At 42.9% G+C, this 24,111-nt stretch overlaps 1 long non-coding RNA gene across 1 annotated transcript in view; it reads right to left on the bottom strand.

The window, feature by feature from the left end:
* The window catches only part of LOC131741594 (uncharacterized), a 167,537-nt gene that overhangs the window by 1,050 nt on the left and 142,376 nt on the right, over positions 1–24,111 (bottom strand). The window lies entirely within an intron of this gene.

The raw sequence follows: 24,111 nt of genomic DNA, 5'->3' as shown, positions 1-24,111 counted from the left end.
TTACTTCTCAGTGTATTATTTATTATTATTACTTGCACAATTTGTAATTGTATATACTATAGAGCTCCTATAACCTACTAGTGTAGGAAACTTTCCTAATTACATTTTAATTCCACATCTTGAAATATAGATTCACAGGAAATAGAAAAAAAAAGTACAGGGATGTCCCATGTACCCTTCACCCATTTTCTCCCAATAATAGCATTTTGTATAATTCTAGTACCATAGCAAAACCAAGAAACTTACATCGATACAATCCTCGGAGCTTATTCAGAACTTACCAGTGTTATATGCACTCATTTGTATATGTGTGGTGTGTGTTTCCATTCAATTTTATCACATGTATAGATTTGTTTAATTACCACCAATCAAAATACAGCACTGTTCCATCACCAGGCTCCTTGGTGCTACCTTTTTCTAGCCACACCCACCTCCTTCCCACCATATCCCTAACACCTGGCGACCCCTAATTCATTCTCCATCTGTATAATTTTGTCATTTAAATAATGTTATATAAATGCAAACATACAGTATGTAATCTTTTTTTAAATTGAAGTATAGTTGATTTTCAATGTTTTAGGTGTATAGCAAAGTGATTCAGTTCTACATATATATGTGTATATATATATATATATATATCCTTTTTCAGATTCTTTTTCACTATAGGTTATTACAAGATATTGACAGTAGGTCCTTGTTGTTTATCTACTTTATACATAGTAGTGTGTATCTGTTAATCCCAAATTCCTTATTTATACCCCGCTTCCCCCTTTTGGTAACCAGAAGTTTGTTTTCTATGTCTGTGAGTCTGTTTCTGTTTTGTAAATAAATTCATTTGTATTACTTTTTTAGATTCCACATATAAATGATGTCATATGCTATTTGTCTTTCTCTTTCTGGCTTTCTTTAGTTAGTCTGACAATCTCTAGGTCCATCCATGTTGCTGCAAATGGCATTATTTCATTCTATTTTATGTCTGAGTAATATTCCACATAATAATATACCACACCTTCTGTATCCATTCATCCGTCAATGGGCACTTGGGTTGCTTCCATGTCTTGGCTATTGTAAATAATGCTGCTATGGACATAGGGGTGCATGTATCTTTTCAAATTAGAGTTTTCATCTTTTCCAGATGTATGCCCAGATGTGGGATTCAGTATGTAACCTTTTGAGACTGGCTTTTTAAAGTCAGCATATTTCTCTTAAGATCCATTCAATTTGTTGCATGTAACAATAGTTTATTCCTTTTCATTGCTGCATGGTATTCCATAGTATGGATGTTACAGTTTGTTTAAGCAGTCACCCATCACAGGATATTTGAGTTGTTTCCAGTTTGGAGCTAATATAAATAAAGCTTCTATGAACATTCATATACAGGTTTTTATATAGACATAGAATATCATTTCTCTGAAATAACTGCCCATAAGACAATTGCAGGGCTGTATGGTAAATGTACATTTCGTTTATAAGAAGTTGTCAACTATTTTCCAGAGTGGCTGTTCCATTTTACATTCCCACCAGCAATATATGAGTGATCTGGTTTTTTCACATCCTCACCAGCATTTGGTGTTGTCACTATTTTTTATTTTAGCTATTCTCTTAGGTGAGTAGTAAAATCTCTTTATGGTTTTAATTTGCATTTCCCTACCAGCTAATGATGTTAAGCATCTTTTCATGTGCATATTTGCCATCTGTATATCCTTTTTAATGAAGTGTCTTTTCATGTCTTTTGCCCGTTTTCTAATTGGATTGTTTGTTTCTTTACTGTTGAGTTCAGAGAGTCCTTAATAAAAATTTCTCTTTTTAACATTCATTTTGGAATACCAGAAGTGCTAAATAAGAATTCTGGTCAGATGGACGCTGCCTGTGGAAATGGGTAAAGACCATCTTGAGCCTCATTTACAGAATTATCATGCTTCCCAAGGATGTGTAGTTCAGTCTCACGATCTCTCTTATATCCTATTTTAAACCAACAATGGACTCATTGCAGGTATGCATTAAAAATATCTGATTGAGAAAAAATTTTTTTAACTACAATGGCCAAAATTCTCTGGTGGCCAGTGCACTGCTGAGTGGTCAGCCACCTGTTGACTGAGCAGTAAGTAACCCATCTGTTCTCCACTACCTTCCATGCAAGGCCACCTGATGTGCACTAGAAGACTCCCATACATCTCCATTTTTAAAAAGACGGAAAACTATTCCTACATATTGCCAATATTTGAAATCTGTTATGGTCAAAAGCATAGGTTCTAGAATCAGACAGCTTAGGGTCAAACCCTAGCTTTGCTGCTTAGTAGTGGTATTAGGTCTACTCAGTACAGTTGTGCAGGTTGTGCACTGCACACATGCATACAGATGAGGAGGTGAGTGAGTGGGGGCTGAATTCCAGATTGCCCTGTATTTGTCAAGCTGGCTTGGGGTCGACTCCGTCTGGATCAAGGGGCTGCTTCTTTCTTATGTAAAGATGCTAACCATTTGCCAAGCTGTACACTGGTTGAGCTGTATCTGCCCAAAAGGGCATCTTGTTCTAATTCAAAAGAGGTGCCATTTCCTGATTTGCCTATAGACTAGTAAGGCTAGCAGAGGCACTGTACTGTGTTACCTTGGACAAGTCACTTAACCTCTCTGGGCCTCAGTTTTCATGTCTTTGAAATGTGGGTAATAATAGCACCTTTCTCAAAGCATTGTTGCAGGGAGTAAGTGGGTGAATTCCTATAAAGGGCTAGACATAGCATCTGGTGTATGATAACTGCTCAACAAAACTTAAGTCATTGTCATTAGTATTACTATCATTTACCAGTATAGATGGACTGGATCACCTGTGAGCCAGTTTGCAAAGCATCAGTTGGAAAATGCTAGTCCCGTGTACTGCACAGGATTGGGACAATATGGCTATTAAGCAGCGGGGCTTCAGATTTACAGTTGCAAAATGCTTCAAAATTCAAAATGCTCTCCTGATGCAGGGGCTGGGGAGATGAATCAATAAGGAGAGGCTGGAGGCATGTCCTTGGTCCTGGAGCCCGGCCAGCCTGGCTTTGAGGGCCAGACCCCCAGCCCTAGGCTCTCTCCTGCTAGCCTCCTGTGATTCTTCCTCAAACAGTTTTTTTCTATTACCTGAAAGATGGAAAATTTTCATTTCTTTTCCTTGAGAAAATCCCCACGGTACTCTGCGAATATTTTCTCTCCCAGAAAAATATCCAGAGTATCTGAAAGGGACTTCAGGGGGCGGCTTGTCCATTTGTTTCCAAACTCTAGAGGATGGAAGCCTCACATGGGAAGCATGTTAAAAATACAGGACCTCAGATCTTGTTTCTGGAGATTCTGATTCAGTGCTTCTGGAGTGAGGCCCAGGTAGTTTTCTTTTTAACTAGTCCTTTTAGGTGTTTCTAATGTTTACTCAACCCCTCTAAAGCTCAGAGAGGGATGTGACTGGCTCAAGGTCACACAGCAATGAGCAGCAGAGCCAAGACTAAACCACAGGCTTTATTTGGTGGCATTTCCCAACAGGCACTGCTTCTCTATGGTTTTTTCCCTCATCCCCATGCTCTCATCAACTTTTTATTTCCTGATGTTGAACAGAAAATCCTCTTAGTGGCTTTGCCATTGTAAAGACCTGTAAGCGAGCTTTGGGGCCTCAACTGGATGGCCTTGGATGCTTTAAGGTACACCCATCACCTCCAAACTGGAATACAACTTGCAGGCTCAGGGTTGCTTCTGCAAAGGTCATAAAATCTTTGGATTTAAGGGCAGGAGACTCATCCCTTCCTAACTGGGGATTAGCAACAAAATTGCCGAAGACAAAGACATTTGCATCTATCTGGGGCACGGCAAAGAGAGCAGGACAAATGGAGAATCTCCATGCTTCTAGACTACACCAGGAGGTGAAGGATGGTCTTGGGAAGAGAGGAATGAGAGGGGTTATCTGGGAGGCTTATCTGGTGGACAGCCCATGGGCCATCCAGCCACTTCCTGTGACATTCTGTGCATGAAATATTAACTGAAGGGGGGCAGGTATCAGTTACTGTGCTAAGCCCTGGCTGGGACTGCCTCTTGACTATGAGAAAAAGAGAAAGAGATTAGTCTTTGTGCAAAGACGACAAAACCTTTCTAAAGACAGATAACAGGGACTTCCCTGGCGGTCCAGTGGTTAAGACTCCGTGCTTCCTCTGCAGGGGGTGCAGGTTCAATCCCTGGTTGGGGAACTAAGAACCCACATGCCACTCAGTGAGGCAAAAATAATAAACAAATAAAGACAGATAACACATTCATCTAGGAAAATGCATGTGCAAATTGCTCATGGATATAGACACACTTGTGTGGACGAAAGCAAACACATGGATCTGCACACCAAGCGTGTACACATTCACACTGAGACTGGCAGGGCTGGACATGTGCACGCACGAGACACACACCCGCAAAACCACAAGTGTAGTTACACGTGTACCATATATGCACAAATGTGCTTAAGACGTGCCATCGTGCACTGAATTCTCATTTCCACCACTGGACTGTGAGTTTCTTCGGGTGGAAACAGTGTCTTATGCATCTCAGTAGCCCCAAGGCTCAGGACAGAGACGGGAATAGAAGAGACATTCAGCAAAGTTTTATTCAACTTTACTGAACACAGACCCACACACTTGAATCTGAGCTAAAACTGTCCTCGCATGGATACACCACTGAGTACAGATGTGCATTCACTCAGAGATTTTTTTTTCACCGCCTCAGCAGAAATCAGGCCTAACTGTGGATCTAAATATCGAAGTAAAATCGGATTGCCTCCCTTGCAGTCCTATTTGAGGAACAGACAGAATGCTCCCACGGCTCCAAAGCTGACAGCCAAGAAGGGAAAAGTCTACAATGGCTACTGGGTTTGCAGCCAGTGTGGGAGTCCAGCCCACCTACAGGGGTACTCAGCTGCCCTCCGGATCCAGCATTTATTTCTTTTTATTGGAGACTGTCGGATCCCTAAGCCCCTCCGGGCTTTCCCGAATACTTTTTTGTCAGAGTCAGCCCTTTCTGGTCTGTACAGGGGATATGGAAGTTTAGTTCCTGTATTAGTTTCTTGAGGCTGCTGTAACAAATGACCACGAACGAGTGGCTTAAAACAACAGGAAATTTGTTTTCTCACAGTTCTGGAAACCAGAAGTCCAAAGTTAAGGTGTCAGCAGGGCCTCTTCCAGGGGCTCTAGGGGAGAATCCATTTCTTGCCTTTCCAGCTTCTGGTAGCTGCCAGCATCTGTTGCTTGTGGCTGCATCACTCTAATCTCTACCTCCATGGCCACATCACCTCCTCTGTCTGTCAGATCTCCCTCACTCTTGTAAAGACACTTGTCATAGAATTTAGGGACCCCCAGAAAATTCAAAATAAGCTTAATTCATTTACGTCTACAAAAACGCTTTTTCCAAATAAGGTCACATTCATAGGTTCCAGGGGTTAGGACATATTTGAGCGGGGAGAGGGGTACCACTCAGCCCACTGCAGGTCCTACAGTCCCTAAGCTGGTAAACTAACAGGAAAATCTCCTCCATTTCAACTTTTTGGGTGGGAGTTTTTCTGAAAAAAACAGGAGATCTAAGACTTTTTAAGGAAATGCAGATTCAACCCTTTCGTGCACTGGCTTACATCATGTAGGACTATCTTAGACAGTACCAATTGGTTACTATGCTACTCATACCAGAAAGATATTAGTATTAAAAAAAATACTTTCGGGCTTCCCTGGTGGCGCAGTGGTTGGGAGTCCGCCTGCCTATGCAGGAGACGCGGGTTCGTGCCCTGGTCCGGGAAGATCCCACATGCCGCGGAGCACCTGGGCCCGTGAGCCATGGCCGCTAGGCCTGCGCGTCCGGAGCCTGTGCTCCGCAGCGGGAGGGGCCACAGCGGTGAGATGCCCGCATACCGCAAAAAAAAAAAAAAAAAAAAAAAAAAAACTTTCAAATCCACTACAGTCCTGAGCAGAGAGTGTGCCTGTGTTATTATGTCCCCCACTCTCTAGGATGGTCGACCAGAATGGCATTAGTGAGTGTATCCCATGCCCCCCCAGAGAAGTCCCTCTGGGGACTTCTCGTTGGTCCCTCTTTTGACCAACGAGCTTTAGCGAGCCTTAATTTGAGCACAACTCAGTCTGTTCATTCCAGTATGGATGAAACTTCTGCCATGATCCGTCCTATGATCCACACTTCCGACCCAAAAAAGGCTGGAGTAGCCACCGAGGAGTCTGGGAGGAGTTCCATGCTAGATGTGATACTGTGAGTTTGACAGTGGCTTGAGGCAAATGGGCATTTTCAAAGAACTGGTCCAGGAAGAAAAGGGAAAGATGGACAGTTCTTAGAATTCGGTGGAGACCCTTTGGAGTTATAATTAGCCTCTAGGCACCACTCACCCCAGAGGAAGTGGCCGACAGGCCATGCATGACCAGTGGCTGGATGAGGCTCTGGCCCAAAGCACACCATAGCTTGCTTAGGGAGTTTGAAGAGAACCAACAGGGATTGCCAATGTGCTGTTTGGAAACTCACCTTCATGGGAACTTCAGAATCGCCTGGGAAGAGGAAAGAGAGAGAGAGAGAGGAAGGTAGACAGGAGGGATAGGGAGAGGGAGAAAGTCTCCAAAACTGGCACCCCAAAGATTCTGTCCCCGTTGATCTGGGGTGACACCTGGAAGCTCTACCTTTAATAAAAAAGCAAACAAAACCCAAATATCCTCCTGTCCTCAGGTGCTTTGACCCAGAGCCTTGTTCAGGAGCCACTGCCTCAAGGAAGCCACCTTCATGAACAGATAAAAATTGTTGGTGCAATGCATTGCTTTTCTGTCACTCAGATTTCTTAAGGGCAAGGTCAAGTCTTATTCATATTTGAACCCTTCATTGACAGCACAGTGACTTTCACATAATGAGTCAATAAAATTGTTGAAATTGTAGATGTAAGGGATACGTGTTCCAATATGTTTGGCGATAATTTATTGAGTGACTTGGCCACCTCCTAGCTTTGCTTCACAGAGAAGCAGTCACAGCAGTGGTTAAGGAAGAAGAATCCAGAAGGAAGCAGCTTTGGTCAAATCTCCACTCTGGCAGTTACCCTACGACTTTAGACAAGCCGCTTTACTTCTCTAAGCCTCAGTTTCTTCATCTGTTAAATGGGAATAATAATAGTACTTACCACTTAGAGCTGTTGGGAGGAATCCATGGGCACAGCCCAGTGCCCAGCACCTTGGTAAGCACTCCATAATTGTTGGCCGTTAGTATTATAATTATTGCTAATTTAAATAAATTAAAACAAGTATGCACTGTCCATTATCCTCATGGTTAAGAAGTCCTTCACCATTGCATGGCAGACCCTTCTCAAGAGATTCCTCTCTGGCTACTTTGTCCCTCACCCCTGACCTTCTGGAAATTGCTAATTGTCCCCCCACACTTTGACTGCTCCTTGATGTTCTGGACTGTGCATAATACTGATCTCGCTGCTCAGAACGCCCTCGTCTCACTGTCACCCCAGTTCTCATCTGCCTAGTCATCTTCTACTCCACTTTCAAATGGCAATTCAGATGCTCCTTTCCTCCAAGAAGCCTTCCTTACCTGCTGGTTCTTTCTCTTCTCTGTAGAATTAATAATCCTCTCCTCTTTCCTAGAGATCCATACTTTATTCTTACTTGTATTTTTAAACATACCACACTGCATTGAAATGTGCCCTATTTCATTTGTCTTAGTATCCTGAAATTTAGCAGAGGGTCTAGAATGTCAAGTGCCTAGCCAAAAAAATATCGTAAATGAATAACCAATCCATGCCAACACAGGCTCTGAATTAGTGGGTTTGGAATTCATGTACTTTTATAGCATACAGTGTATCATTTATGTATTGCTGTGTAACAAGTCACCCCCAAACTCAGTAGTTTAAAATAACAATCATTTATTCTTGCTCATGTATCTGTAGGTGAGGTAGGAGCTCTGCTTCAAGCCTGGGTTCAGGTGTGCTTGACTGCTCACGCAGGTTTGGTTTAGGTTGACTGCAGGTACGTTTATTCTGAGCACAGGTTGAAGCACCAACAGCTACCAAAGGGAAGCTCCTATCATGGTGATGGCAGAGGTGCAAGAGGACCAGCCCAACGTTGAAAACACATTTCACACCTCTCTGCTTGTATTGTGATTGCTACTATCTCATTGGCCAAGACAGATGACTGAACCCATAGTCAGGGAGCAGAAAAGTGCACATTGCCCATCATGAGGCCAAGCAAGCTACAAGGACAGATTCAACACAAATGGGTCCAGTGAGCATATTCTTCCCATGGAGGTGGGAGGGAGTGGATATTTGGGACAATAAATAACTGATCTAACAAAATAATCCTCAGTCTTTTGATAATTCATTTGGCTTATCAAATGTTTTCATCACCATTTAGACACCTGTATTTCCTTGTTCAAATAACCTTATTGATGACTGCATAATTATAATATTCTGAATTAACAAGAAATTAGATTCTCTGTTCTTTGTTCCCATTACATCTTTGGTTAGGGGATGTGTATGTGTGTGTGTGAAATCATTAAACAGCCTGTGTTGTAATTCTGTGTGTCTCAAGGATGTGACATTACTGAATGGTGCAACAGTTTCATTGATTTATCAACATTGAATCTCATGCCCCCTTTCCCTCCTGGCCACCACCATCATTAGTGATAGAGTTGACAAATATTCACCTTCCCAGCCTCCATTGTAGCTGGGAGTATGACACAGTCCAGCCAATGAAACATGGGAGACATCTTCAAGGAGATCTGGGGAAAGTCTTGGCTCTCCTAATAAAAAGAAACACTTCCATTGACTCTACCCCTTTTCTCCTTACTGTCTTGAATGTGCCTGTTATATGGTTGACAAGTGTTAAGGAAATATGTAGAAAATCATAAAAATTGTAGTTGACATCTTTGGACCACTAAATGAACACCAGTAACTGTGTGCCTCATATAAATAGGGCTTTCTATTACTTGTAGCCAGAGACACCCCTAACTGTACAATATTTTAGGACAGGGGTTGGCAAACTACAGCCCATGGGCTAAATCCAGCCAACCACTCATTTTTGTAAATAAAGTTTTATTGGCACACAGCCATGCCCATTTGTTTGTTGTCTCTGGCTACTCTTCTGCTACAATGGCAGAGTTGAATAACAGAGACAGGCTGGCCTACAAAGCCTAAAATATTTGCTCCCTGGCCCTTTTCAGAAAAAAAATTTGCCAACTCCTTGCTCTAGGACAAAGGTTATAAATGATTTCTTTCTTATATCCCTCAATGCCTAGCACAGTGGTGGTACACAACAGACATACAAAAATTGTCTGATATAACAGCAATAGTATCAGCTGTCATTTATCAAGCACTAACTTTGCCAGGAGCTGTGCTAAACGGTCTTCATTTATTACTTTGTTAAACCTGCACAATATCGCAGTTGGTTGGAACTACTGCCTTCCCACTCTACAAATGTGGAGAGTAAGGTTTGGGGTCATTACATAACTAGCCCAAGGTCCTAAAACTAGTGAAGGGCAGAGCCAGCCCTCTAGTCCAGGTCTGGCAGAGTTCAAAGACAACACTCTTAACAACTCTCTTAACCTCTTGGCAAATTGAAAACAATGACTAAATCTCAGAAACAGAGGGATTTCACAGCCACCAAATAAACAGAAGGTGTTATAAATCTCCCCATGTGTGTTAGCTGAAAAGGGGTGGTTTTGCATCAGTCAGGACTTCCCAGCGGCATTCTTTCTCTCTGCTCATACCAAGGTGTGGCAGACAAAGAAAATTGTGTTGCCTGCCTGTCAACTGCCTTTTATTTTAAGACAGGTATCTTGCCTCATCTTAAGAAAAAAATCCTTCTTGCTCTTTGTGAGATTTCTCCCAGCATGACTTAGATTGAGGCATACGGCGGAGGATGAACACCACCCCTCCACTCATCTCAGAGACCAGCCTCCCGGATGCCCCAGGTGATTGAACACAAATCACTCAGCTGCCTCCGGGGGGAGAAGAAAGACCTGGGTGGGTATATGTCACACCAGAGTCTCTGCAACAGCTTGATTCAAAGGTCTTATCAGAAGGTGGGGGACATTTTCAGATCAAGTTAGTTCAAACATTGTTGGTGGAAATCCCACGGGTTTCTCTTAGTAGACTACAAAGAGATGGAGAAAATCAGCCTGAGGTTTAACTTGAATTTCTGTTCAATTCATCAATGAACACATTTTGAAAGAAAAGGGAATGAATATTCATTGAGAGCCTACTATGCACCTGAAACAGTGTACTAAACAGTACCTACTAAACACCCGAAACTTTCATCTATTGATAAATTATACATTTTATGCACCATGTGTCCAGGCATGTTGAAAGCGCTGGGCACATACTAATTCATTTAACTCTCACAACCACTTTATATAGTAGCTACTATTATTATTTATGGATATAAGGAGAAGTGAGCATGGGAAGTATATCAGTTATCTTTTGTGGCTAAGAAACAGCCCCCAGCCATAATGGCTTTAAAAATCAAGCATTTATTTAGCTCTTGATTCTGTGAGTCAGTTGAGGGTTTTTCTGATCCAAACCACTTCAGCTGATGTTGACTGAGCTCTCTCGTGCAGATTCTGTGAGTCAGTTGAGGGTTTTTCTGATCTGAACCACTTCAGCTGATCTTGGCTGGGCTCTCTCGTGCAACTTCTGTCAACTTGGGGATAGGCTGATGGCTGGGGTGAGGATGGTCTCACTCATGTGTCTGGGGGTTGGAAGGCTGTTGGCCTGGAGACAAGGCATCCTGTCTCTCTCACCATCCAGCCAGCTAGTATGAGTGTCTTCACGTGGCATCAGTGTTCCAAAGTAGCAAGAGGGGACAAGCACTTCTCAAGTCTCTATTTGCATCACGTTTGCTCTTGTCTCATGAGGCAAAGCAAGTCACATGGCCAATCCCAGAGCCCTGCAGAAGGGATGACCTAATTGCATGTAGAGAGAGAGAGAACTGAATCCATTGGGGCCGTCACTGCATCCATCTCCCACAGAGAGGTCATGTCACTTATCTAAGATCACACAGCTCATAAGTGGTGGGGATAGGATTTCAACCCAGATCGTCTGACTCCAGAACCTGCATTCTCAAATACCATGCTATTCCATAATATGTTATTTTGCTTTATTCTCAAAAAATTAAATTAAATGTAAAAATTCTAAAGAGAAGGGTTATTCCTAACTATTTTCGATTTTAAAAATGAAAATCTGAACCTCAGTGGGGTTAAATAATTTTCCTGTGGTCACACAGCTAGGGAATAAAGGAAGCCGACTCACTCGTAAAAGCTCTCTCTCTCCCCTGCATCATGCCAGTACACACCTGTGCTTGCTGAACCAACCTGTGGGCAGAATCACCAACCAGGGACCACTCTCAGAAAGTACGAGAAGGCTTATGTGGGGTTGTCAACACGGGCTGAAGTCTTCCCTAGCCACTGGTCCCAACTACTGCCCTGAAGTTTTATTCCCATTCAGGAAATTAATTTCTCCTTAGCAGAGTGGTAGGTGTTGTGGCATTCAAAAGCAATGAAACACCAATTTTCAGCTCCCTGGGTGCTTGCAAAGTGCAAAGTTATGAAACAGCAAATGCCAACACACAATGAAGTAGGTAGATGTGTGAACGGATGGAAGCAATTATGGGCAACTGGAAGGTGAGTGTAAATAGGGTTAATCAGAGAAGACTCCCCAGAGGAGTTGGGCTGGAGAAAGAGTGGGATTCAGATTGACCAAAAAAAGAAGGAATAACCTATCTTAGAGCTACACCTTTCTTAGAAAAATGTGACCACGGGATACTTAATGGTTCCGTCTCTTCACTACATGTAACAGTAGCCACTTGAAGCCAACTTAAGCCAAACAAGTAGGTTTCCAAATTTAATATGAGAATAGGGGCTTCCCTGGTGGCGCAGTGGTTGAGAGTCCGCCTGCCGATACAGGGGACACGGGTTCGTGCCCCGGTCCGGGAAGATCCCACATGCTGTGGAGCGGCTGGGCCCGTGAGCCGTGGCCGCTGAGCCTGCGCGTCCGGAGCCTGTGCTCCGCAACGGGAGAGACCGCAACAGAGAGAGGCCCGCGTACCGCTTAAAAAAAAAAAAGAGAGAGAATACAGAACCCAAGATGGCAGTGCACCAGGGAAAAACTGGAATCAAGGGATCAAATGCCACCAGACTGCCCTCTGCCTTTTCTCCCTGCTTTATTATTTCTCAGCCAACAAGCTTCCATTGCTTCTTACAAGGTGGAGGATGGCTGCCTCTCAATTCATCTCCAATTTCCCAACAGAGTGAATCTGATTGGCCTAGTTTGAGGCATCTGTGCCTCCTTCATCCAATGAGCTTCTCCAAGGGGGCTAGCATCACAAACATGGCTGCCGGGGAAGCCAGCTGGTGAGTTTGAGGGCATTGGCTTCTGGGTTGGGCAAACACCACAAAGTGGGTCTACTAAGGGTATACCGCCATCAGTATAAATGGCGGTGAGCCTGACTGGATCTAGGAAGTTTTGAAGGATGGGTCGGTGGGAAGAAAGCTAGGAACTGCTGATGAAGACCACTGAATTCTAGCCAGGGTACATTAGTCTAAGACTCATCAATAATCATGAGCCTTGAAAGGGTTATCACAGAGAGGTTTATAATCAGGAAAATGATGCAATTGAAAATTATGTATTTCTCTTGCGAAAGCAACACATATTCATTCTGGAAATTTTGGCAAATACAGAAAAGTATGCTATTATTTCCTTCCATTTTTACACTCACACAAACATGCTGGCATCTGGCAGTAGATGAGGGTCACTTTGAGAACCAAATAGTTTATCCAGAGTGGAAATCACCTATTAAGTTCTGGATCCTGTTATATGAAAGTATTATACCTTACTTGTACTCACTTGATATTATCATTACTTGGGTTTTTGGGTTAAAATGATACAAAGTGTCTTTAGATAGCATGACTTATGAGTATTTCCTCATGCCATTTTGTAGTCTCCAAAATTAAGCTATTTGATCTTAAGATCGCCATAGTGAACTTAGCCATTCCTCTTTGGTCAGACAATTGGATCATCTCACCTTGTTGCTATTATAAATGACTCTGTGATGTATATTCTCATTTCTAAAACTTCATCCCTATTTGTGATCGATTCCTCAGCAGTGGAATTATTGGGTTACAGGTAAGAATATTTTTAAGTCTCTTGACACACATTGCAAATTGTCCCTCCAGAAAAGATATGCAAAAGGAAGCATTCCAGCCAGGCATGAAGAGAGTATTAACAGACCAGAAGGCAGGCATGGGCAGGTCCATTGAATTACTGCCCATGAGTAATGGCACCAAGCTCTGTTAGGGTGGATGCATCCATTTTCACACTATGAGAGGCTTCTCGTGGGGCCCTAATACTCAAAGTCTATTGGTGAGGACACTCTCTACCCTGGAGTAGCTTTGCCAGGATTGATTGTTTCTCTGACACGTTTTTTTTTTTTTTTCTCTTTTGCGGTACATGGGCTTCTCACTGTTGTGGCCTCTCCCGTTGCGGAGCACAGGCTCCGGACGCGCAGGCTCAGCGGCCATGGCTCACGGGCCCAGCCGCTCCGCGGCACGTGGGATCCTCCCGGACCGGGTCACGAACCCGCGTCCCCTGCATCGGCAGGCGGACTCTCAACCACTGTGCCACCAGGGAAGCCCTGACACTCTTTTTTTTCACATTTTTATTTCTGGTCAGTGTATCTTTTTATAGACACATGGTCTTTAACTATTAACAACTTCAGCAAAGTCTTTTTTCAGCCTAGAAACTTGAGCTCTTTTTTGCTATCTATCTCTGCCCTGATCCATTATATTGATTTCATAGTTTGATTACCAGACAACTGCCTCTTTTCTAACATACAGGCTAGTTGTTGGGAGGGGATAGGAAGACATCTTACTTTCATCACTAATCTGCCTGCAACATATGTGTTCCTTTGGATTGTCATCATAGCCATGTGAAGTGGGCAAAGAAAGAGAGAAAAACTGAGAAGTTCTCCCAGGTGTTCAGATCTCATTAGTGGCCCTGCCAGAACTTGAACCTGACATTATTCTTTCAACATCGTCTCCCAAGGCGGAGAGATTGTTTCCAGAGCCACCAGTTAAAGAGCTGTGGGGTACAGGAAACTTGAGTGAGGGGTATGATCACAAAAAGGAGAGGAAGTGATTGAATGTGAAAGTCTTATAAAGGAAGAACCAACACCGGGAGAAGCGTGTCTGCAGTGGGAGAAAATAAAATCCAAAGACAGAAAAAAGGAGAAAACAAAGAACAAGGAGCACTTTCAAACAAGTGGATCCAGTTGTCCTTAAAGCAAATAACTCTACCCCTGCCACTCCCAGTTACGTTAGCCAAGAAAGCCCCAAATGATGTTGCCCGTGCCAATTGGAGTTGAACTTCTGTCTCTTGCAATGGGAGAGTAACTTATGTATGAATCTCACTGCCACTCCAGACCTATATACAGAAACACAGAGAAAGAGGTGGCGGAGTCCTTGGACAGGAGTGAGTGTGCCTTGATGACATCCAAGACCTTCCGGTCAGCTCAATCTGCCTTCCTTCCATCTCCCCATTGAGGTCTCTCATAATATTAATAAGAATTTTCTGAGCTTCTCCAGTCTGGCTGGTTCACCAAGCAACAAAATCTCCGTGCCAGAGTTTGTGTTCTTGGCAGCTCTACAAATTTGCCCCCTTGGGCTGAGGGAGCAAAGGTTAGGGCTGTGTTGGGCTTTAATCAGTCGTGCACAGTCCCGAAGAACAGGCAGGAATCAATGATATATTTCCACAGTCAACTTTTTTTTTATTCTCAAAACAACAGCATCAAAAGGTTCATGCCAGACTGCAGTTGAAAAAGTCAATTAAAAATATTATTTTTCCTTTTCTTGCTCTTTCATGAAAGGAATAATGAATGTGTTTACCATATGGAGATGAGGAAGAATCAGCTAGAACAACTCAGAAAGTCTGGTGTTTTGTAGTGGGTTTTTTTTCCCCCACTTTTGTAAAGAAAGCCAATTGCAGTTTCTAGGATGTGTTTGTTGGATGAAGGGTGATGGGTAAGAAAAAGGAAGAGAAGGTATATTCAGAGTTCAGGATGTGTGCAGAGAGAAATTCTTCTGTTAACTCATGAAATACATAGATGTCTCAGTTCATGACACACACAGGGCCTGCGGTACATATGGCAACTGGCTGGTGGTAACCGCTATCATGGCCCAACGGTGCCAACGGGCAGCTAGTTTGAGAACCACTGGACTAGCTTGTTTCTCCAGCCCAGATATCTTTTATATAAGCCAATAGCCCTAACTAGCCTTTCCAAAAGTAGATGATGATCTTAGCACTGAGGTTTACGTTTGAATGAATGAGTAGAGAGATCTATTCTAGTAAAGTCTTTGACCTCCATGACCTTGACTTTTGGGAAATGTGTTTCAAATGGGAGAAGGTGAGAAATAGAAAATACATGAAATCATCCCTCCATTTCATTTATTTATTAATTCACAAACTCATATTTTTCATGTGTCGAACATGTATTATAAAGTAGACACTTTGGGTATTGCCTTGGGTAAGACAGTCTGTGACCTCAACCAAGACAATTAAATTAGAACAACAAAGTGGTAGATTAGAATACATCTGATGAGTGCCATGAAAATAATAACACTCACAGGGCATGAATGGATCCTGTAGCCGTGGAAGGAGGAAAAGCAAACACAGGAAAACCGCTCGTAGGAGGATGAGATTGAAGTGAAGATGGAACCATGATTATGGAGACATGAGGAGGTGAGGCTGGTGAAACTGGCGAAGGCTAAATCAGTGATTCTCAACCTGCCCTCACGTCAGAACCATTGGGGGGGCATAAAAAAATACCAACACTCAGTTCCCACCCAAAATCAATTAATTAGAATATTTTGGTGGTGAAACGGGAACGCAAACATCAGTATTTTTTTTTAAAAAATCTCCCCAGGCGATTCCAGTGAGTTGCTAGTTTGAGAAACACTAGACTTGATTATAAAGGGTCTTGTTACTAATCTAAGGAGTATGTGCTATGAATTATTTTTTAAAATAAAATAAAATAAAAGACTCCTGATACTGTGGAGGTAATTAGATCAAAGAAAGCATTAACGTTTCAGACCAATTTTAAAAGTCTCCAGGTCATTTTGCTCTTTGAACCCTGCCAAACCGAAGGTCATCGTCTAGAAGGAGTCAGGATAACATAATGGTTAAGGGCAGCGCTTTGTGAAACAGGACCGGATTGAAGACCTGTTAGCAGGTTATTCAGCCTTCTCTCTGTGCCTCAGCTTCCACATCTATAATATTTGATTAGTAATATCTGCCTCTTTCATAGGGACGTTGTGAGATATTTATTGAGGACCTACTGCCTATTGGGCTCTTTGCTAAACCCTGGGAATATAACAGCGAGTTTAACAAATGACACAATGCTTATTCTCATGGAACTTAACTAAAGAAGAGTTGGACATTAGTCAAATAACCATACAAGCAACTATTGAAAAATTACGTAATTATAACTCTGTAAGTATGAAGGGATATACTTATTTAGGAGAAACACCAGGAACTAAGAAAATGTGTAATAGGAGTGCTCATCTGGGAACACTAGGCTGGAATTTGAAGGAATAGAAGGTAATCTGAAGACAGTGCAGAGGAAGGGGAATTTGATGGTAGTGGAAGAGAAGGGAAGTCCCAACAGAGGGATGTGTAGAAGCAGAGGCAGTCCTGAGAGGTGGGGCAATAACGGACGGAAACGACACGCGAGATTTCATGTGCAGAGACAATTCCCAGGGCTTATCAAAGAGGCTGACATGCAGTAGGTCCTCAATTTTACAACATCCCTATGAAATAAGCAGATATTACTAATAATCAGTTAGTAGCAGCAGCTGTCTTAGAATTTAGACTTCAGATAGGTGAGAAATAGAAGTGGAAGAAGAGATTCATTGCACCAGGTAATTTCTAATTTTTAAAACACTTTTCAATATGCATGATGTTGAAGGTAAAACGTCCATGCCGTTTAAGACCAGTGCTTTGTGTTAAATGAAGGTCTCAAGGAAGAAACGTTGGCTTTCATTCAAGCCCAGGGCAAAAGGCTCCCTCATGAGGGCCATGTTCGCCACCAAGGAGAACTCCTGGCTGAATGCTGAGACAGCCTTTTTCCAGAGTAAAGAAGAGTGCTTCAAGCCAGCCCGCACCCTGGGAGATTACCAGCGACTCTGGCACATTTATGGTTGTTTGCCCAAGCAACATCAAAACATGCTTGAAAGCTGTCCCATCTCTTCCCTCAAGCCCTCCAGGAATGGTTTGAGTGACAAAATGCAATAATACCCTTCCTGGACTTCCTTGGAATTCCCACTGCCGGCTCAAGATGAAGCAGTGAGCCATAGCCAGCCATGATCACTGTGTATTCCAGCAGCTGATAGTACGCATTTGATCAATTATTTTAATGTAAGTTGCACGAGGAGCTTTGTGCATCAAGGCAAGCAGATTTTGTACTTCCTGCCTACAGATTTTTATTTCTTTACTCTTTTGTTTTCTCAGTCTCTGAGGTCTGAGGTTTACTTCGCTCAAAGGAGAATGCCCATGAGGGGGTCCAACCCTGTGCCCACCTCATGGTAAGCCCATGTCTCTGCTTTCCCTCCTACACTGTAGTGTGTCTGCCAAGAGGCCATACAGAGTGTAGTTAAACAGCATGGGCCTTAGAGGCAGACAGAGCTGGACTGAAATTTAACCTCCATAACTTAACCCACTGGTGTTACCTTGGACGTGACCACTAATTCTTTGATTCTTGATTTCTTCAGCTGAAAAACAGAGATTGTACTGTGGGATTATTGTTAAATTCAGTGATTACTATGAAAACCACCTGGTCCAGGACTATTTAATAGCAGACATTAGGTTTACGGAAGTTATCTTTCTCATGACTAACATACTATTTTCTCTGTCTTGAGTGTTCACCTCTTTTCTGCCAACAAATTTCACTTGACTTTGAGGAAATGCTATTTTGCCCATGGATATTGTATTAGCTAGAATTCATCAGGACTCCCTTTTTCTGTGATGAAAATATTCATCACAAATTGGTTAAGGCAAAAGCATACAAAAGTCCAGCTGTTATGGGCTGCAGGCATGGCTGGATCCAGATGCTCAGATGATGCTGTCACAAATCTGCTTCCTGTCCTCCCTCATCTCCACTTTGCCCTGTTTTCATTGTCAGGCAGTCTCTCCCCATGTACTGACAAAAATGGCCTTTAGCAACTCCAAATTAAGACAGTGCCAGTTTAGCAAGGCTAATGAAAAGTAACTATTTCCCCAATACTTCCAGAAAAATTCCTGGGCCTAATTCTCAGAAGAAGCACTTTGATCATGTGGCCATTCCTAAACCTGTTTCGGTGGCCAGGGATGCAATGTTCTCATTGGCCAGATATGTGTCAGGAGGCACACCTGGGGTGGGTCCCCAGAGGAAACATGAGATGACTTCCCTTGAAGAACAGTACCTGGAAATGCAGACAAAACCAATTCATGTCCACTAACTATAGGCATTTTTCAATTATTTCTCCTAAATATCAAATCCCTTCCCCATAAACCAGCTGTTGGCAGAAGAGGTTCACTTTGATCAGCTGCTCAGCTAGTCGCCCTCCTCCCAGCCTCATCAGTTCCCTCATCCAGCCTTTACCTCCGTTCCAGGAGACACTGGGCCTCCAACCCTTTGCAGCCTCCACATTTATCCTAAACTGCACGGCAAGAAGAATTGCCAGTGAGGGAGATAATTGTAGCCAATCATTTGGTTTCAAATCACCCACTGCCAATACACGTTAAACCTCTCAGTAGCAGAGCCATTCCACCACTAAGAACTGCCAATTTAAGAGAAATCAGCAACTTTTCTTCCTTCCCTGATTTCTAGCCTCCCCCAAACAAAGGAGTATTCTTTACCTTGACTTTACAGTGACCTAAATAACCAACAAGAGCAGTAATATGGTTTCCATTGACTGTTTACTCTGCAGCTGATCCTAGCAGGGAAACACCAGGTACACCTTCCTCCTCTCCCCATGCCTACACCCATGTCAGACATCATTAATCAATCTGCCACTTTTTTCTGATAAACATAGGCCTGATCTCTGAATCAATACAGCATCTGGTATGAAAAGAATGGAGCTGATTTCATTCATAAGAAAGGACACCTAAACCTCTCAGTTTGGGGCATTATCTGTGTTTATGTCTCTATCTAACGAGTTTTAATCTTCACAACAATACCCCCACTTCAGGCATTAGTATCCCCATTTTACCGGTAAGGAGTGGAACTCAGAGAGGTATAGCCACTTACTATCACATAGCTACTAAAGCCATCTGATTCCACAGCCCATGTTTTATACCACTCCTCCCCCTCCCTCTCCTCCTCCTCCTCTATTCATATTAAAAACAGCAAACTGTTCACAACTGCCTGTTGCCTACTCAGCAGCAAGGGGTAGAGCAAAGGCTCAGAGCTTGATGGCAGCCCCAGGAAAGGCTGGCTCCCACTTATCATCTCCAAAGGCTCCAGGTGACTCACTCACTCACTTGATAGCCAGCCCTGCCCCCCAGGATCACCCGAGGCCACAAGGAGATGGTCCCCAAGCACAAATGTGTTACAAGTGGTCCCAGAGCTGGACCAGCCCTGCCCTGCTCAGTGGGAAGACCAATGATGCTATTTTGGTCCCCCAAACCTGCAGCAACTCTCAGGTTCGGTTTCCTGGGCAAAATTGGCAACAGCGGCGTGTCAGAGCAAACCCCAGTCTTGGCCCCTAACCCCGCCAGTGATGGAGGCAAGCAGGAAGCAGCTGGAAGGAGGGCCCTGATGCCAGAGGAAATTTGACAGAACTGAACTCTCACAGCAGGGGCTTGGAGGAGCCGGCCTGGGGGAAGGACAGGGAGGGAAGACTGGTGTCAGTACAAGCTAAGCAAAAACTAATACAAAACGCACCGTAGCTGCTACCCGCTTTTTATTTTCCCGGAACAGGTCTGATCCCCAGTTCTTCCTCTCCCTCCCTGCCACAACCTTTCTTACTAAACCCAAGAGGCTGGCGAGCCACCGAGGGTAAGCACGTGAGCTTTGCGTCTGAATCCAACATCTGCAATTTACTGCCTGAATCACCTAGAGAAAGTGCTTTAGCTTCTCTGTGCCTCACTTTTCCCATCAGTATAATGGGGATGATAATATTTCATACTTTATTGAAGTGTTTCTCAGTCTTGGCACCATTGACACTTCGAGCTGGATAATCCTTTGTTGTGGGGCTGCCCTGTGCACTGTAGGATGCGGAGCAGCATCCCTGACCCCCACCCACTACATGTCAGTACCACCCAACCATACAACACCCCCCCCCAGTCATGCTAACCAAAAATGTCTCCAGACACTGTTAAATATCCGCTGGCCAGGCATGGGGGGCAGTAGATGGCAAAATCACCTCTGGTTGAGAACCACTACCTTGTTGGTTTCTTATGAGGATAAGCCAGGTTAATATTACATATTATAAATCACTTAGAAGAGTGCCTGGTATATCATAAATGGTAGCTAAATGTTAGTTATTACTGCCATGCCTTTGCCCATGCTGTTTCTGCTACCTGGGGCACCATTCCCCCCTTTTCCACACTTCTCACACCCTCGTTTATGACAGACATTGCTAATCAATTATAGCACCGTCGCTGCTGTCCTTAAGTATGACCTCTAAATCCTTCTCAACACAGCAGCCATTTTGCAAGATCCAGGTACTTGCCAGGTAATCTTCAAGAACCAGGAACAGTGCCTGGCACCCAGAAGCAGCTCTGAGCAGTTACTTCATTCTGACCTCATGACAAGCTTATGAAGGTTCTTAGCAGCTGGAAAGGTTAAATAGTTTTCCAGAGGTCATGTGGGTATTAAATCACAGCACCAGATGTGAACCCCAATTCTTAAAATCCTCAAAGCTTATTTTTTGGGCATTGCATTAATTTTTATTTGTAGATGCGTTTATATGAATAAATCCAACTTACATGTACACATACACATAAAACTAGAAGAAGGAAATGCAACTGTTAATCAGCTAATAAGCTTATTAGATAATTCTATTTTTCAGTACTTTTGTGTATTCCAACTTCTCCACCATGAACAAGGTGAATTTAGAAACCAGTTTCAAATTCCATTTGTCCATTACTCTTTCTATGATTTGGGAAGTTACAATACATAAGCTATATTTTTCTTCACTTTAAGGTGAGAACAATAATACTTGCCTCATATATTTGTTTTTATGATGAAAAAAATATAAAACACTTAAAATATTGCCTGTGGCAAAATATCAGTGCAAAAAGAAAAATTACTATTATTAGCATTTTTCTTTTTATTGTTGAACATTAAAAAATAAGAGATATTATTGAATGCCATTACACACTAGGTCAAACTAATGTGCTTTTTAAAGTCTTTTAAAAAGTTTTCTTATTGGTATGCATTTTTTAAAGGTTACTTTCCATTTACAGTTATTACAAAATATAGGCTGTATTCCCCGTATTGTACAATACAACCTCTACATCTGTCCTGCCACTAGGTTCATCAGTACCATTTTTTTAGATTCCATATATATGCGTTAGCATACGGTATTTGTTTTTCTCTTTCTGACTTACTTCACTCTGTATGACAGACTCTAGGTCCATCCACCTCACTACAAATAGCTCAATTTCCTTCCTTTTTATGGCTGAGTAATATTCCATTGTATATATGTGCCACATCTTCTTTATCCATTCATCTGTCAATGGACACTTAGATTGCTTCCATGTCCTGGCTATTGTAAATAGAGCTGCATTGAACATTGCAGTACATGACTCTTTTTGAATTATGGTTTTCTCAGGGTATATGCCCAGTAGTGGGATCAGATACAAACTATTATATATAGTATGGATAAATAACAAGGTCCTACTGTATAGCACAGGGAACTATATTCAAAACCCTGTGATAAACCATAGTGGAAAAGAATATGAAAAAGAATATATATGTATAACTGAGTCATTTTGCTCTACAGCAGAAAGTAAACACATCATTGTGAATTAACTATACTTCAGTAAAATTTTTTTTTAATCTCAAGGTATTGAATGCAGTGGAAGAACTAGCAAAGGCAGAGACTGTTCCATTCCTAAAGTCTGACCTCTACACACAAACCCATGTTTGGGTTTGAATTCCACTGTGCTTTTATAACCTAACACAGTAAACTCCAGTTCCTCTGTACAGAAAATTAATCCAGGCTGACATTAGCTTTGCAACCTCACTAATTGCCTGCAAATTCATTTGTGGGAGGGGAAAAAAACCTTTCTCCTTCGGCTGATTGTTTCTGGCAAACAATTCAAGAATAAAGATTAGCAGCAGGACAGTGAGTCTGGGCTGATGCAGGTTGGCAGCCCGTTTCTGCTCCAGAGAGACCCTGCAAGGTATGCTTCAATTAGCCACTGTAGCTCCCAGGCCGGGAAAGGATGCATCGAGAATGCCGCTCAGTGGGCTCTGTTGTAATGCACGCAGCCCTTATGTCATTAGTATGGAAGTTCTATGCTTAGTTAACTGAATGAGCATTAACCGTGAGCCTGCTCTGCTCCTAAGCAAGCAGAGGCTTCGCCCCTCTCATCTCTGCAGCCCAGCTCCCCATCCAGGAGGCAGAGATGAGTGACTTCATCTTGTCCCTGCCAGGCAGTTCCTCGTCCTCCCTGGTGAGTCCCCTTGCTCCACCAGACTCTCAAGTGGGCACGTATAGTTGCCTCTAAACATTGGATGGAAACGCATCCTAGTGGTTTTCTGTGCATTCAGACTGCATTCTGGAAGTGGAGGTATCCTCCCTGGAAAACCTGGGCTTGACATGGCCATTTCCCATGCAAGGCACCAGATCTGCTCAGCCTTGCCCTGTGGCCACAAATCTCTGTTTCTCAATTCTTCCCAAGAACCCCCCTCACATCAATAAAGAAAAAAAAAAAAAAATCAGCCACAATCACCAAGAGGGTGAAGTTTAAAATGCTGAAGGCAAAAGGCATGTAATTCATTTTTCCTATAGGTTCTGCCACCAAGTTTTAATGGGCGGAGTCAGAGAATTCTCTGGAATGTGGTTGATGGATAAATTATAGAGAAGCAGCCAGGACGAGGAGAAAGACATGGATGATGTAGTCAGACAGACATATTTGTTCCAAGTCTGGCTCTGCCATGTGCTGGTTGTGTGTCCTTGGAAAGTTAGTTAAACTTTCTGTGCCTCAGTTTCCTAATCTGTAAAATGGAAACAGTTATACTAACCTCATAGGGCTCCTGTAACTAAACAAGAAAATAGGAGTGGAGGTCCCTAGCCCAGCTGAAGCCCTTGCTGAGTAAGCACTCTCCACCAGAGATTAAAAACACATCAGGGGGCTTCCCTGGTGGCGCAGTGGTTGAGAATCCGCCTGCCGATGCAGGGGACACGGGTTCGTGCCCCGGTCCGGGAAGATCCCACATGCCGTGGAGCAGCTGGGCCCGTGAGCCATGGCCGCTGGGCCTGCGCGTCCAGAGCCTGTGCTCCGCAATGGGAGAGGCCACAACAGTGAGAGGCCCGCGTACCGCAAAAAAAAAAAAAAAGAAAAAAAAAAAAAAAAAAAAAAACCACATCAGGGTATGGGGATATATGTATACATATAGCTGCTTCACTTTGTTGTACAGCAGAAACTAACATAACATTGTAAAGCAGTTATACTCCAATAAAGGTGTGGGGGAAAAAAAAAAAACCCAACACACATCAGGGGCTTTGGGTCTGAAGACCCAGAGGTCCGCACACAAATTTTCCTTTTCTTCCATCATAATGGTCTGAGAATGTCCCTAATAATCTTCAATGCCCTTTTTGCCTGTAACACTTTATAAGCCTGATAGGGACTTAGATTGCTTCCTGGTCTGAAAAGTTTGTTTGTTTGATAGCCAAGACATGGAAGCAACCCTAGTGTTCATACACAGATGAATGGATAAAGCAGATGTGGTACATATATACAGCCATAAAAAGGAATGAAATAATGCCATTTGCAGCAACTTGGATAGATCTAGAGATTGTCATAGTGAGAGAAGTAAGTCAAACAGAGAAAGACAAATATCATATGATATTGTATATATATGGAATCTTTAAAAA

This window comes from Kogia breviceps, chromosome 14 (assembly GCF_026419965.1).
Source record: "Kogia breviceps isolate mKogBre1 chromosome 14, mKogBre1 haplotype 1, whole genome shotgun sequence".
Lineage (NCBI taxonomy): Eukaryota > Metazoa > Chordata > Mammalia > Artiodactyla > Physeteridae > Kogia > Kogia breviceps.
This window is presented reverse-complemented; position numbering and strand designations above follow the sequence as displayed.